The 14927-nt window shown below is 41.6% G+C and overlaps 1 protein-coding gene across 11 annotated transcripts in view; it reads left to right on the forward strand.

The window, feature by feature from the left end:
* The first annotated feature begins 3661 nt into the window (after positions 1–3661).
* The window catches only part of FRYL (FRY like transcription coactivator), a 230826-nt gene continuing 219560 nt past the window's right edge, over positions 3662–14927 (forward strand). For 7 of the 11 annotated variants that reach the window (XM_053922995.1, XM_053923001.1, XM_053922997.1 and 4 more), the window contains exon 1: positions 3662–3887. The gene's annotated coding sequence lies outside the window, so the exon portion shown is untranslated. The remainder of the gene's footprint in view (positions 3888–14927) is intronic. The other 4 variants (XM_053922999.1, XM_053923003.1, XM_053922996.1 and 1 more) reach the window with 1 other exon arrangement.

Below are 14927 nucleotides of genomic sequence, written 5' to 3' on the forward strand. Positions count from 1 at the left end.
TGGCCAGAGAAGAAATTTGAGAGGTAGCCTGGAGTCAGATTATAAAGGGACTTGTATGTTTTGCTGAGGTGTCTGGACTGTATTCAATATATGCCTAGATAATCTCCAAAGGTAGCAAGCAGGAGAGGATCGGAAATCTTTCTAAAAATGTATTAGGATTTCCTTTCCACCTCAGTAAGCAGCATAGCAGCAGCAGTAGAAGACCAAATGTGTATGGATTGACTCTACAAAGGAAGCCACAGGCGAGTCTACAGCAGCTGAGCGGGGCTGTTGAGGACAGGGTATTGTGGACATCTCTCAGTCATGGACTCGCCTGGAGTCAGTTGACTAAAAGTATGTAACACAAGTAAATACAAGTATACTGAACATACTTGAATTTTTTTACTGATGATTAAAGATTTTTCAGTGATATTCTCAATGAATATCAGTTCTCATTTGACAAAGAAACATGTAGGTAGAGGACTAGAGCCTTTTTTAGAGACTCAGGAAATATATTTCTTAAAGGTTTTGTTTACTTATTTTTAGAGAGAGGAGAAGGGAGGGAGAAAGAGGAGAGAAATATCAATGTGTGGTTATCTCCTGCATGCCCCCCACCAGGGACCTGGCCTGCAACCCAGGCATGTGCCCTGACCAGAAATTGAACAGGCAACCCCTTGGTTTGCAGGCCAGCGCTCAATCCACTGAGTCACACCGACCAGGGATCAGGAAATATTTCTTGAAATTTCTTTATAAAATCAAATTACTGTGGATGTATTTTCTCTTACCACATCTCATTCTTGTTAAATTAAGAAAGGTCTGGGGGCCCTAGCTGGTGTGGCTCAGTGGATTGAGTGCCAGCCTGTGAACCAAAGGGTCACTAGTTCAATTCCCAATCAGGGCATATGCCTAAGTTGCGGGCCAGGTCCCCAGTAAGGGGGGGATGCATGAGAGGCACCCACATTTCTTTCCCTCCCTTCCTCATTGTCTAAAATAAATAAATAAATAAAATATATTTTTTAAAAAGGGCTGGAGTAAAAGATTTGGGGTTGATATTTATTAATTGAATTTTTCTGAATTTTACTGTAGAAAAATCATATATATATATATATATATATATATATATATATATATATATATTCCACTCATGTGCTGAGTGAGGGATAAAATTGTGCCACTTATGAATAGAGTTTGGAGATTCATTATCCTCTCTGGAGAAATGGATATATATTTACCATTTCTTTCCCTGTTTGTTACTCAACATGTAGTAGTTACTATATAACTATATGGTGAATTGAAAAGATTTTGCAATATAAATGGTAACAATTTTTCTGATGAAAACTATTGACTTACCTAGTAGTTCTTCAATATGGTTTTTAAACATTGTATATAAATAGGGGGAAGTGCTCATAAAGTATTTTACTCTTTAAACAAGTTTAACAAAGATCTATATACACGGCTGTTAAACATCTATAGTCAGAACGGCACATTGGGGGAACATTTCTTTTTAAAGAATGGGATTTGGCTTAGAGATGGGAAACGAAGGTAGTAGATAAAATACCTCTGAATGGAACGTGCAAATAGTAACTTCTCCAGGGTGAGAATTGGGGCTGTGTTTAGTAACTGAACGGCCTTAAGAATGACCTGCATTTGGAAGCTCTAGGTTTGCAGGTTTTCTAAATTCTTTCTCAATGTGAAATGCCAATAGGAGTATTAGTACCGGGAGTATGAGCTAAAAAGTGATAAATAATCTTTTTGTGGGCAAGTGTGAAATAGAGGAAAAATAATATAAACTATGTTTGTAAGGTGATGATCTCAGCCTGGTTGGTTAAATTTAAGGACGATGATCTGGAGGTTACTGTAGACTGACCTCTGGAGTTACGAGCCCAGTGTGCCAGTGTAACAAAGCAATCTGGGCATCGTAGAGCAAAGAACTTGAAAACATCACTTAGACCTTGAACAAAACCCTGCAGTTGTATACACATCTGAAATACTAGATGTCTTCATTTCAAGATCATACAAGATACTAGAATATAGAATGTTCTTATTCTGATTATATTCCAATGTAGATTATCAGGACCCAGAAGCAGTCTTAAAGCTTGAGAATAGTAAATGAGGAGAAAACTAGGAGCATTACTTTACGTTGGCTGTAGGAAAAAGAACCACAAAAACCCCCAACCCGGGATAGGCTGAAAATAAGGGTTGAGTTATAGACAAAAACTGTGAAGACTATATAAATATAACTCAGATATTTCCTTGTCTCTTGCTCCCACCAGATATACCTAAACCACCTACCATATTCCCCTTTTATCATTCTTCTGTATTTATGGGCACCCCCCAGGAGATTTTTCACCTGCACTCATGGAAATGTCTTACTGACTACGGAGGTTTATTTCCCCCTTTGTGGCGCCAACCTCCCTTACAGGGTACTGCTGAGCGCTGTCCACCTTCTTGGCACCATTGGTTTCCGCTGGGCTGTCACTGCAAATGCACTGAGTATTCTGAGGTCCAAAGTCTCCAACTTAATTGGAAAACTTAAACGTTTCCCCCTAAATTCTTAGATGGGTACCAACACTTAACCATATCCAATTTTAGTAGTCAGAAGTCTTTGGGTTCTTACAGCTTCGGTGGGGGAAAGTGGGGTCATCCTACTGCAGATCCCAGGGTGCCGCAGAATTTCTTCTTTTCATGGGTGAGGTTTTGCTGCATGGTTAAGCTTCTGTTGCCAGGCTCCCTCTTTCCCTCAAGGAGTAAGCTTTCTGATACCCACTTGCGCTTAACCTGGGCGCCCTCTGCTACAGTTCTAGCAAGGGAGACAGACGTCGTCAACTTGAAGTTAGCATGCGGGGGACCATTTATTCAATCTTTTCAGAAAAGTAACTTAGCTCTCGTGACAAACGCCAAGAAAAAAAACAAAGGACGTGAATTAAACGGAGCTTTTAAAGGACATTATTTAAATGATTTTTAAAAGTGAACGAACTTTAAAACTCAAGGAAGCAATCCAGAAACCTCCAGGTTTGCAGATAGCCTAATTAAAGCTCTTCAGGGTAGCGAAATGCCAGTGGAAGCGACGGTAGGAATACAGTGGACAGTGAGTGGAAACTTGTTGAGTACATCTCAGGAGTTAGCACTAGAATTTCAGCTGTTCTAACTCATTGGAACCACTCCATTCACAGGATGAGATTCCAGCTAGGGATATATTACTCATCTAGAGAAGATTTTGAAGTGTTCTCCCTTTCCGGCTTTCTCCAATACAGACTGTGATTTTGTCCACGACCCCTACCAAGATTTAAAGGGAATGGCGCTTAGGAAATGGCAAAGTAGGGAGGACTCTGAGGCTGTATTTCTCGAACCCGTAAAGGGAGAGTGATCATCGGTGAGGGGCGTGCAGACTAACTCCTTCCTTGCCCAATCAGGTGCACAGGAAGATGCGCTTTTACCAATAAAAATAAAGTTCGTTTTCCGGAGGCGGGAGGCTGAGCCTTGACTGCCAGTTCTCCAAAGCAACGATAGAGTAGAAGACAGAGAATGATTAGAAGGAGGACCAACCCGGGAAAAGGGGCAGGGTGAGGGTGGGGGCAACTTTGAGCGGCAGCCGGGCCGGCCAGTGGAATGCTTGGATTGCTGTTCCTGTTGTAGTGTTTCTCGCCAATCAGCAAGGCTGGGGAGTGGGCGGGGCGGGGAAGGGTGGTAAGAGCTCGCAGCACAGCCGAGCGCCCGTCGGGCTCGGGAGAGGGAGAGAGAAAAATACGGTTAAAATTAGAGTCGGAGGGAGGTTTAACCACAGATCGGTTCCGATCGGATTATTCCTTAAAGGGGACGCGCCATTGTCAAAAGAACGGAGCCTGGGGCCCGAGGGCGGGGACCAGCGGCGATTAAAGAGGAGGCAGCTGCACTTGGACTGGGTACGGGTAGGTGTTGCTCGGGGAAAGGCGCTTCATTTCACTTTCTCTTCCAGCCCCAGAGGCAGACACCGGGATGCCCGCCGACTTGCGGCCCCAGCCCGGGAGGGAGACGAGGTCGCCGGCCCTCTCTCGGCAGCCCTTCCTGATGGGAGCCGAGGGGGAGGTGGGCCAGGATGGCTGGCAAGCTGCTCCGCTCGGGCCAAGACTCCTAACGGGCACTAGACCGCGGCGCAGTCCCCGCCTCAAACCGAAAACCCGCCGGAGCGGCAGCGGGTCCTCGGGGGACGCCGCGCGCCTCGCTCCCCCGCGCGCCCGGCTCCTTTCGTGCGCGCCCCCTTCCCTCGCGCACCCGCCTCCCCTCGCGCGCGCCGCCCGTTCGCAGACTCCCAGAGTCCGCGAGGGGGAGGAAGGCGGTGGCAGCGAGGCTGCGGGTGGCCAGCGGCCGCCGTTTCGCCGCTCCGGCCGTGAAGGGTGGGCGGAGGAGCAAACTTGGCGAGGCGGCTGGCGGCCCCAGGCGGAAGGGGTGCTGGGGTCCGGCAGAGCGCGCGGAATCTCCTGCCCGGCCCAGCATTGTCCCTCTTTTCCTTTGCTCTCTCCTCCCACTGTTGGCGGTGGTAGGGAGGGGTGCGGATGCGGGCGCTGTGCCCGCGTCGCTACGGGCCGGCCGCGCACCCCCAGACCCGGAGCTTTCCGGAGCCAGAGTGGCCCAGCCGACGCCGCAGCCACCGCCCGAGGGCGGTCCGGGCCTGTGAGTGTCTCTGCCGCTCTCAGTAAGCACCGGCGCAGGCTGCCGCGGTGCTGAGCTCTTCTTCCAACTTTTCTCTGCCAATTGATGGAAGTTGTGGCTTCTGGGCGGCAGGTTCTTTGGGCATAAGCTCGTTTCCTGCGTCCAGGACAGGCTGATGTTTAGGGCGAAGTGGTTCTTGATTGCCATTGGTCTTCTTCCCACCCCAGTTTCGTTCCTCGGCACATACAACTCTTTTCTTGTACATTTGCGACTATAGGGGAGCATTAAACTCCTTTAGGTCAAGATAACTTGAAAAAAAAGTGAGGGGGTGCTGGTGAGGGTAAGAGCTCCACGTAAAACCGAATTTACCGTAATATTTGAACTGAGGAAAGTAATACCTCGACTTACGTGCGGGGTTCTTTTAGAAGGAGAAGGAAACGGAAAAAAGAAAAGGAAGAAAATTGCTAGGGTCTATGAGATTAGGAAAAAATAGAATTTTGATAGTAATAGTTTTGTAAAATGCTATTCTGCCTAGCAGATACCTCCCGTAAAGTTAATTTCTAGTACTGATCTTATAGGCATTATTATTAGTAACAGCAACTTTTACTATTGATAAAACAAGTGTAAGAGGTTTTTTCATCTTGAGCATTATTGCTATGCGGTACCTGTCAATACTTGCCAGAGAAGTCATATTTAGAAACAGCACATTCCTTGTTAGAGACCTTATTTAGAAAAGGAAGGCTTTCATAGCGTTCATTTTTTTGACAGTTTCTTGTGCATGCTTTGTAGAGGACTTGCATGTGCAACTCACAACCCTGTAAACAAAGTAGCAGTGGGTATGTTATTCTGTAGTCTTTTTTGGCTACTCATTATCAAAAATAACATTCCATTCAATTTTTCCTTCTAGTTTGTAAAATTACTTATGTAGAAGAGTGAATTTCATCGGAATACCTGACCCAGTGTTTTTGTTTTTTAAAACAATACTAACAACTTCCCAAAGTGTTGATTGACACACTAGTAACTTTATGAGTGGTGTGGAACATAGTAACGTAAGCTCATAGGCTCAGCAATAACAACAAAGGAGAAACTCTACTTGGGAAACTGAAAATCAATTTCGGATAACAATGTTTGAGACTCACTCACTCTCGTCTTCCCACAGAATTTAGGAGATGTAGACACACATAAACATCTTTTGTAGTAACCTTTTTCTTAATTTAATTTTTTAATTTTTCAATTACAGTCGACCCACAATATTGTATTAGTTTCATGTGTACAACATGATGCTTAAACATTTATGTAACTTACAAAATGTGCGATCATCCCTATAAGCTTAGTACCCACCTGACTGCATACATAGTTATTGAAGTATTGTTGACTAAATTTCCTATGCTGTAGTAATCTTGATAGTAACTGACCTTGTTACACCTAGTATCCCCTCACCCTTACCCCTCAATCGACTCTTTTGAGGTAAGGATGGCAGGCAAGCTTGCAGGCAAATCGTCCTTTCCATTTCATAATAGAAAGTAGAAGATTAAGACAAATTTCCAAATTTCTGTCTCGGTTTACTTACCAACTTATTTAAACAATACAGGAGAGAACTTCTGAACTTTTAAAAGAGTACATGTAAAGAAAACATTCAGAGAGAATTAACTTTGAAATATCTAGGTTATGTTTTCTGGAAAACACATTTTCCCTGCGAGCTTTTCACTTTTTTAAAAACACATCGTCTTATGTGTACACATTGCCGAGACATTTCTTGAATTGTGAACTGCCCCTTGATAACCTTGGGAACTGGGATGGGCTTTCATTTCTGTGTAAAATCACTGTGTTGCCTAGTACCTTCCTAGTACCCAATAAATGTGTTGTCTTAGGTCTTTAGACAGAAAAAAGATAATGTTCTATAGACTTACTGAGAGATTTACTTTATTTTTTACACCTTTCTAAACAAGTTAAACAAAAGTAGAGCAATTGGTTCAGTGATTGGGGGAATTATGTTAACCTTTTTGTTTTGTGTAGAAAATGTGATTTAATTGTTATAATTATATCTGTTCCACAGATACCTTTTGTGACAGTGATAGCTTATTGTCACAATTATGAGAAGTAGGTTTAATCTGTCAACATCATCTGTTGAAAACCCATTTGTTTAAGGAGTATCATAGGAAGATAAAGTAGAAACGGATGGCAGTCATTACTCTCAGAAGTATACAGTTTAATGGGAAGGTACAAAATATCAGCCATTAGAAAAAGATGGTGTCTCTTAGTGCAGTGACAGGTGCAGAGGAGCTGCGACACAGGGTCGATGCCAACATGTTAGACAGAAACCTAGGTGAGGTTGAAAAGTTTCCATTGCTTTGTATAATCGGCGACCATCAGCTTGTTCCATGTATCTTTGGGCCTGTTCCTGCTTGTTTGGTGTATTCATTTATTTTGTGTCTTCTTAAAAGATCTTATATATAAGTGAGGAACATTTTACATATTTTTAAATACATTAAAAAGTGAAGTATATTTGGGGGTTGGCTGGGTGTATGTTCTCTGCTTGAACTATTTTTATCTATAAAATATTAGGGGGGGCAGAGCATGTGCTCTGTATTTCAACTACTGTTAGCTCACCAGAGGGATGATCCCAGCTGAAACGTCACCTTGTTTGCAAGCTTTACTTCGAACCACAAGTGACAGCCTTTCTGCTCCCGTAAAGCCCGTCGCAGCACAAGCCGTGCTCTGACCTGCAGTGTGGTTGTGTGTGTGTGTTTCTTCATTAGGTTGTGGACTTGGGTGAAGACCATTCACCAAAATTGGAGGCCCTCCCTCCCCACCCCGCCTTCTACTGTTGTCTGAAGTACTTGAGCAGTTTTATTAGACCATTAGTATTTTATCAAAACTGTAAGCTGTATAGAAGTTTAAAATTTGGGGGGGGTAGGGAGAAGGTATGTTTGTTTAAAGGAAAAATCATCATTTTTCCTTACCACCAAAGTATCACATGCATTAAAAAATATTAAAATGAAAGAAATGTATACTTTATAAATTAAAAGTACTCCCATAATACTACCCTTATCACATTATAACTATTGGTTATGGTTTGGTGTTTATCATACTTGAAAATTTTAATAAGTAAGTTGTGTTTACTGAGAATAGAAAAAGGTAATCAATTTTTATACACTTACTGTAAATTTTTCCAGGCTCAGTAATTCTGTCTACTTCTAACCTTTTCTTGAATTATAAAGCTACCACCCGTATGTTTGTATTCTAAAATAGACTTCATAATCATTTCAAAAATTATTCAAAACCTGTGTCCCCAGACAGTTTATCTGCCTTTACCCTGAAATACATTTGGAGTATATACTGTAAACATAATCTCTTCTCATTTCTTGATTTTTCTCATCTCTAGAAAGCATTTAAATGACTTTGAAACTGCCAACAGGCACTTCTCATGGTGGCCAGAGAAGGAGTGTACAGAGGCTTTACCCTAACAGGAAGTTGCTCATAAAAAGGGAGCTACAATTTAGGCATGAACTAGGCGATAAGATTCTATTGTTTAAAGGCTTCATAAGGCCGGCCCAGAGGGGGAAAAGGTTTCCCAAAGCAAGCAGCAGGTTGGCCTTATTAGCTGAGAAATCTCCAGTGAGCGCATTTTTATTGAGCATTGCACCTACTTTGTGCCCCCCTAGACACCGAAGATAAGGTTAAGCCTGTCTCTACCAGGAGTTATGAGCTCCTCTGAGTAGGGTTCGGAAATAGTCATGATGGTACACGTGGATTAAAGGCAGTGAAAACAAAGGGCCATTTAGGTGAATTTATCATTCACTCTTGTCTATTCTTGTAAATAGATTCATCCAAAGTATCCTAACAAACAAACCTGGTCATTCTTCCCTAGGAGGTGCGTTGGGGTCCCCAGAGCCTGTTACATGAAACATGTGAGCAGGTTTTTTTTTTTAAACCCTGCTATTCCCATGTGGCAGAATATTTCTGGAATTGTACTGACACTGGTGTGTTTTCCATATACCCTACCGGGGTCATCCATTTCAAAGACTGCCATTGCGATACTATATTTGCCTTCTAGCAGGTCACTCAGAATTTTCTGATAGAATAGTGACACATTCTTTTAAACTCAAAAATAGTATAATAGATGTCTTTATCGAGATTTTTTCATGTTATGACAATAATTATTTTGAAAAATCACGTATTAAAGTACAGCGTGAAGTGTTTCTAACTTTTACAAAATGGACCCCCCTGGCCCCGCCGTGCGTGTTGCTTGATTTTGTGTTTGTGGGGAGAGGGCTGGGTTGTTCAGAAAGGGGCCTTGTGGTGAGGGAGTCCGCTAGGCCAGGAAGATGTTCTCAGGTCGGTACATCCTGTGGAGCTGGACCGTAGTGTCACAGTTACGAATTTGTTAAGTTTTGTGAAGAATTAAAGTTTTACAGTAACAGCTTTACTGAGGTGTAACTTAGAGGCCGTACAACTCACCTGTTTAAAGTGCACACTATTTAGTGGTTTTACTGTGCTCCAGAGTTTTGCACCGCCACCAGCAGCATGAATTTTAGAACTTTTTCATTACCCCGTCAGACCCCCATGCCACCCCCACCCCGGGCCTGGGCGACCGCTGCTCTGCCTCTCCGCCCGTATACGCCTGCCTGCTCTGGTCTGGACGTTTCACAGAAATGAAAAACTACACTTTAATAGATGAGCCTTCCTGTATAAATCGGTTCCTCCTCGTGCATGCGTATTGATCCTGGGAGTAGAGAGGGTCTTTCGTGGTGTGTGTAGCTCCAGGTTTAGAAAGATTTTCTTTAAAAGGGAATTTACCTAAATACTTATTCTACCTAAGCCTGGAGAATAATGGGAAAAGAGATTTTTTTCCATCCTATGAATGTCTTAAGACTCATTTTGGTAACACTTCTTTATATTCATTTAATCATTTGGTGACTCTTCAAGTAAACGATTTATGTCTTGAGTTCGACATACTGGACTTAAATAAAGGACAGTGCTTTGAAAGAAGTCAAGTACTTTAATAAGTTCTAATCATTGCTTAATATAATGTGGTGTTTACTTCATTGGTTCGAAATATTGTGTTGTGCAACACACCATTTATTTGATTAAAAAATAATGCTTCCTGGGTTGATTAAGATGAACTTTTATGTGTCCCTGCACAATGCCGGTGACCTTGTAGGCACTTACATGTTTGTTGATAGCTTGATTGCTGTTATCATAGATACTGTCATCAGCCCCACTGGTCCTTATTTTCCATCTCCTAATAATCAGGGCAGCTGAATTTATTGAGCGCTTACTAAATGTCGTGATACATACTTTATAGGTACTATCTTTGAAGGTAAAATAATTTTTTTGAAAATTTTCTGTAATTATTTCCATTGATTGTAGTTTTATAGGCTTCTGATCATTTCTTTGTCTTTTTAAAATTTTTTTAAAAAGATTTTACTTATTTATTTTTAGAGAGGGGGAAGGGAGGGAGGAAGAGAGGAAGACCAAGATCAATGTGTGGCTGCTTCTTGAGCACCCCCTACTGGAGACCTGGCCCACAGCCCAGGCATGTGCTCCAACTGGGAATCAAACCAGTGACTCTGGTTCTCAGGCCGGAGCTCAATCCACTGAGCCACACCAGCCAGGGCGAATTATGCTGTCCATTATACTGGCAAAAAAAAAAATTAACATTGATGGTTCTGTTTGTGTCTTTGCAGAAGAGCCTGTAGCCATTAATCTGCTCAGTCAGCAATATACAGACCACCGTATTTTGTTCATTGTTGGTAAAATCATTCCTTTCTAAATTATGTGTGTTTTTCGGGTTGACTTGCTTATTACTTTACCATTAGTGGTGTGCCTTTGTTTGCTCTCATCACACCTGTCTGTAGAAGTTTCCTTGCCTTTCTAACTTAATATTTGCAGTGTGCTGTGAGACTAGAACCCATAACCACACTGTTGAACTGTGGATAAAAATGATAGAAGGCTCCGAGTGGGGAACGGGAACCAAGGACTTCTTGAGCGTGGAGCTTTAGTGCTAGGACCTTATTATGTTGGTTTTTACTGCTTGGAGGGCTCTTGCTTCTTTTCTGGTTTTGGACTATGTTTCAGGCAGGTGATATTTCTGGATAGCAGAAGGTGGTGTAGCAGAATGGTGTAGATGTCTAAATTCCTCTGAGTAATGGACCTCTTAATTCTGTTTTATGTCTAACTCAAGTGGATGGAGAATAATTATTTTTTGCATGTCTTGACACTCTACTTCTTGCAAGACCCATCACAACCACAAGCTTGTGCACCAGGATACTTGTTGTAAAACAAAACCTAATATAATTAATGCCACGAGCAGAGATTAGAGGCCTTAAAGAACTGTGAGGATGTATGTAAAATGCCACATGTGCCCATTTTCTAGATAATTTATATTTAAACTGGATCTGTTGGTAATTGACCTACTTTCTTTGAGGTAAAATTATCTTCATAGGTGACCTTTTCTGTTTGTGTTGATGACAACTTAGACCAGTGTCTTATATTTAATACCGAACCCTCCATATACATTCAGTAAATACTGGTGAGAGTTTTAGTTGTAGATTTCTTTATGGTTGTTTCACCTTTTCCTGTTGTGGAGTTCAGAATCATCTTTGTGAGCGGGAATGGCCTTAGGAATAAGCTAATATAGCTCTCACATTTTGTAGATGAGAATGAGATTGTGATTTGTTTATTAAACTGTGGACAGCACTGAGTTCTCTTCCATTCCCAGCCCAGTGTTTTTCCTGTTCTAGCATATGCTTACCCAAGTAAAAAGTTGAAGGGATGGGTAGATAGACTCTTAGACATACGTAGCCTCTATAACAGAGGTCTGTACAGATTTTATGTTATTCCTGGCAGTGTCTGCATTCTTAATATGTGTAAGTTTGTTGTAAACTATATACTACATGTTAGGTACATAATAAGAAATTAAAAAAAATAAAGATGAAAAACATTTTAAAAGGCATTATTTCCATGCTTTTGATTTTACTTAAAACATTAGTAATTTTTAAAATAAGTATGATTGAATGTCATTGCTTAAAAAATCTTTTATTTTGAAATAATTAGATTCACGGGAAGTTGCAAAAAATAGAACAGGGAGTTCTGTGTAACCTTCATTCAGCACCACCCAGTTTTAATACCTTACATAATAATATAACAACGTATAACATAACATAACATTACATTACATTACATAACACCAGGAAACTGACTTTGGTACAATACTGGTAAGTAGCCATATTCAGATTTCCTGGTTTTTAATGCACGCACTCATGTGTGTGTGTGTACGTCCGTCTGTGCAGTTTGACAACATTTCGTGTGTGGATTCATGTAACCACTGCAACAACCAGGATACAGTACTGTTCCGTCACTGCCAAGAAACGCCCCATGCAGCTCAAGGTCCTCTCCTTCCCCCATCCCCATCATCCCTGTTTCCTGGCAACCACTAATTTGTTCTCCATCTCTGTGATTGTGTCATTTTGAGAATTTTACATAAAGGGAATCATATCATATGTAACCTTTTGAATCCCTCAGCGTAATGCCCTAGAAAACCACCCAAGTTGTCGAATATGTCAGTAGTTCATTTCTTCTTACTGCTAAGCAGTATTCGTTGTATGGATGTACACAGTACACAGTCTGAGTATTCACCTGATGAAGGACACAGGAGTTGTGTCCAGTTTGGGGCTGTTGTGAATAAAGGTGTATAGGTTTTTGTGAACAAAAGCTTTCATTTCTCCTGGGTCACTTCCCGAGAGTGGAATTGCTGGGTTACACTGTGCGCATGTTTAGTCTGACAGGACCCTGGAGGACTCTTCCAGAGTGGCTGGAGGTTCCCACTGCCAGTGCAGGGGAGATCCGGTTTCTCCATCTGCTTGCCGGAATTTGGTATTTTCACTGTTTTAAAATTTTTAGTCATTCTCATAGTTGTATAGTGATATCTCATTGTGTTTCAAATTTGTTTTTCCTTACTGGGCACATTAATTGTTTCCCTAATGAGCAGATTGGATTGCTTTTCGTTGTTCAGTTTCGAGGTTCTTTACATATTCTATTTAAAAGTCCCTTGTCTGACAGATAGTTGGTAACGTTTTTTCTTCCATCTGCAGCTCGTGTTTTCATCCTGTAACAGGGTCTTTTATAGAGCAGGAAAGTTTTAAATTTTCATGCACTGGATTTAATACTTTTTTTCTTTGATGATTCTTTTGGTGTCTTGTCTGTGGACCTTTCACCTAGTCCTAGGTCCCAAAGATTTTTTTCCTAAAAGTTTTATAATTTTTCATTTTACAAGATAATCACTTTGTTAAAGTTTTTGGCAAAACACTGGCATTGGTAACGGGCAGTTGCCGGTTCCCCCATTTGCTTGTTGCTTGCTTGTATTTTGCTTTACTAATATTATGTCTAATATGCCCTTTTTTTGCAAAAATCTTGAAAAAATTCATTAGTGAGTGATATAATGCTAATGAGATCTGCTAATATACTTCATTGGGCCCAAGTTAGCTGCAGGACGTTGTCTGATGCTGAAAGTGAACAAGCAAAGGAGGAAATCATAAATGTCCCCTCCAGAGGGTGAAACTGCCACCTTTCCTTTAGGACACACTGTGCGTATTCAGTGTCACAAACAGAAGCCTTTCTGAGTATTTTAAGCTAGGAGAGATTTAATAAAATTATTAGGTGCTTACATAATTGGTAACAGGGACTAAGAGCAGGTTTTAGGGTGGCAATACGCAGGTCACCCACACAGGGAGTTCAGTGGGCACCTTTAGGGCTGTGCTGGAATCTAGAGTTCCTGCCACCTCTGCTGCACTTGCCTCCAGGTGTCCTGGAGGCTGCAGAACAGGAATAGGATCAGTCGCATCAGGAGCCTCTGCTTCTGCCCCTACGGTCCCCCAAGGAGCTGGAGAGTGGACACTGGATTGATGCCGTGGAGAAATCTTGTCTTTCCACAACTGTGCTTGCCCTGCAAACAAATAAAAGAGTGCTTTTCAAATGCCCATAGGTGATGGGAGGTCGCGGGAGCCAGTCTGTGGCATCTGCACACTTCACATGAATGCCCCAAGCCTGAAGCTGCCTGATGCAGGACCAAGAGAGGGTGCTGTTGTCAGCTTCACATACTGAGTATTTACAAAGCTCACATTTCAAATTTAAGATAACACATATGAATAATCTTCCAATATTTTCTTTTCACCCTGCCTTTCAAGGATGTATGTATTCCAATCTGAACATAATACATTTTGAATGATTAAGTCAGGGGTGTCAAACTCATTTTCACAATAGCCTTGAGGTTGCCTTCAAAAGGCCTAGTGTAATGTTAGGACTGTATAAATGTAATTATTCCTTAACAGTTAAGGGAGAGGCCGGCGCTTCCACCGGGTGGAAACAAGGTACTGGGCTGGATAAAACAAGGTGGAGGGCTGGATTCGGCCCTCGGGCCTTGTGTTTGCCACCTGTAATTTAAGTAGTAGAAGCAGAGTAGGTCTGGTATGATTTTTTGCCCCTAAATATTCAAAATTTACCTTCATATCTCCCAATCTCTGAAACCATATCTTTTCCTTTATAAACATATACAAGTATAAAATGTCACTGTTTTGGGAAACACTCGTTAAGTTCAGTCAACATTATTCTTCCCTGACTATTGGGACTTGAGCCTTCTAACACCTGTTTTCCCAGCTTTCCCTGGAGAATAATGTGAGAGAAGTGGATTTCCTCTTAGAACTGTGTTTCGTTGCCAGGGACTCCACAGCCATCAGTCACCACTACTTTGGTGCCTACTTGTCAAAAAATAAAGTTTGTTGCATACTTTGGATTTTTTTCCCTGGGTGTAGCAAAGTTTGGAACAGAACCCAAAATAAGACATACAGATATCCTTGCAGACTGGCATTATGTGATCTGTGTTGGCAATTGATTTAAAATGCAATAAAATAAGTTGTATGAAAAATTGTCAGTATGTGTTCATGTGCCTTTTTACAGTGAGAGGCCCACCGGTTCATGAGATTCTCAAAGCAGAGGCCGTAGTCCAGGGAAGATTAAAAATGGCCACCCTGGAGGTACAAGTTCAGTCTCAGCATTTGACAACCACTTAAACCAAGGCTTCTGCTGTAACCACAGGCCCATTCCCTGACCTCCACTCTGTGTCTGTAGCCTCTTTCAGGACATACAAAGGCAATTATTGTTACCCAAGGGTTTAGGGAAAGGTCAAGGAACTTCATAAGAAATCATTCTTATATGAAAAGGGATACCTGGAAATCAATCACATCACCTCAACAATTATTAAAAATGATACATTCCAAAATGGTTGATGGGATCCTGAAAGATAATGGTTTATATGTGTC

This window comes from Desmodus rotundus, chromosome 4 (assembly GCF_022682495.2).
Source record: "Desmodus rotundus isolate HL8 chromosome 4, HLdesRot8A.1, whole genome shotgun sequence".
Taxonomy (NCBI): Eukaryota; Metazoa; Chordata; class Mammalia; order Chiroptera; family Phyllostomidae; genus Desmodus; species Desmodus rotundus.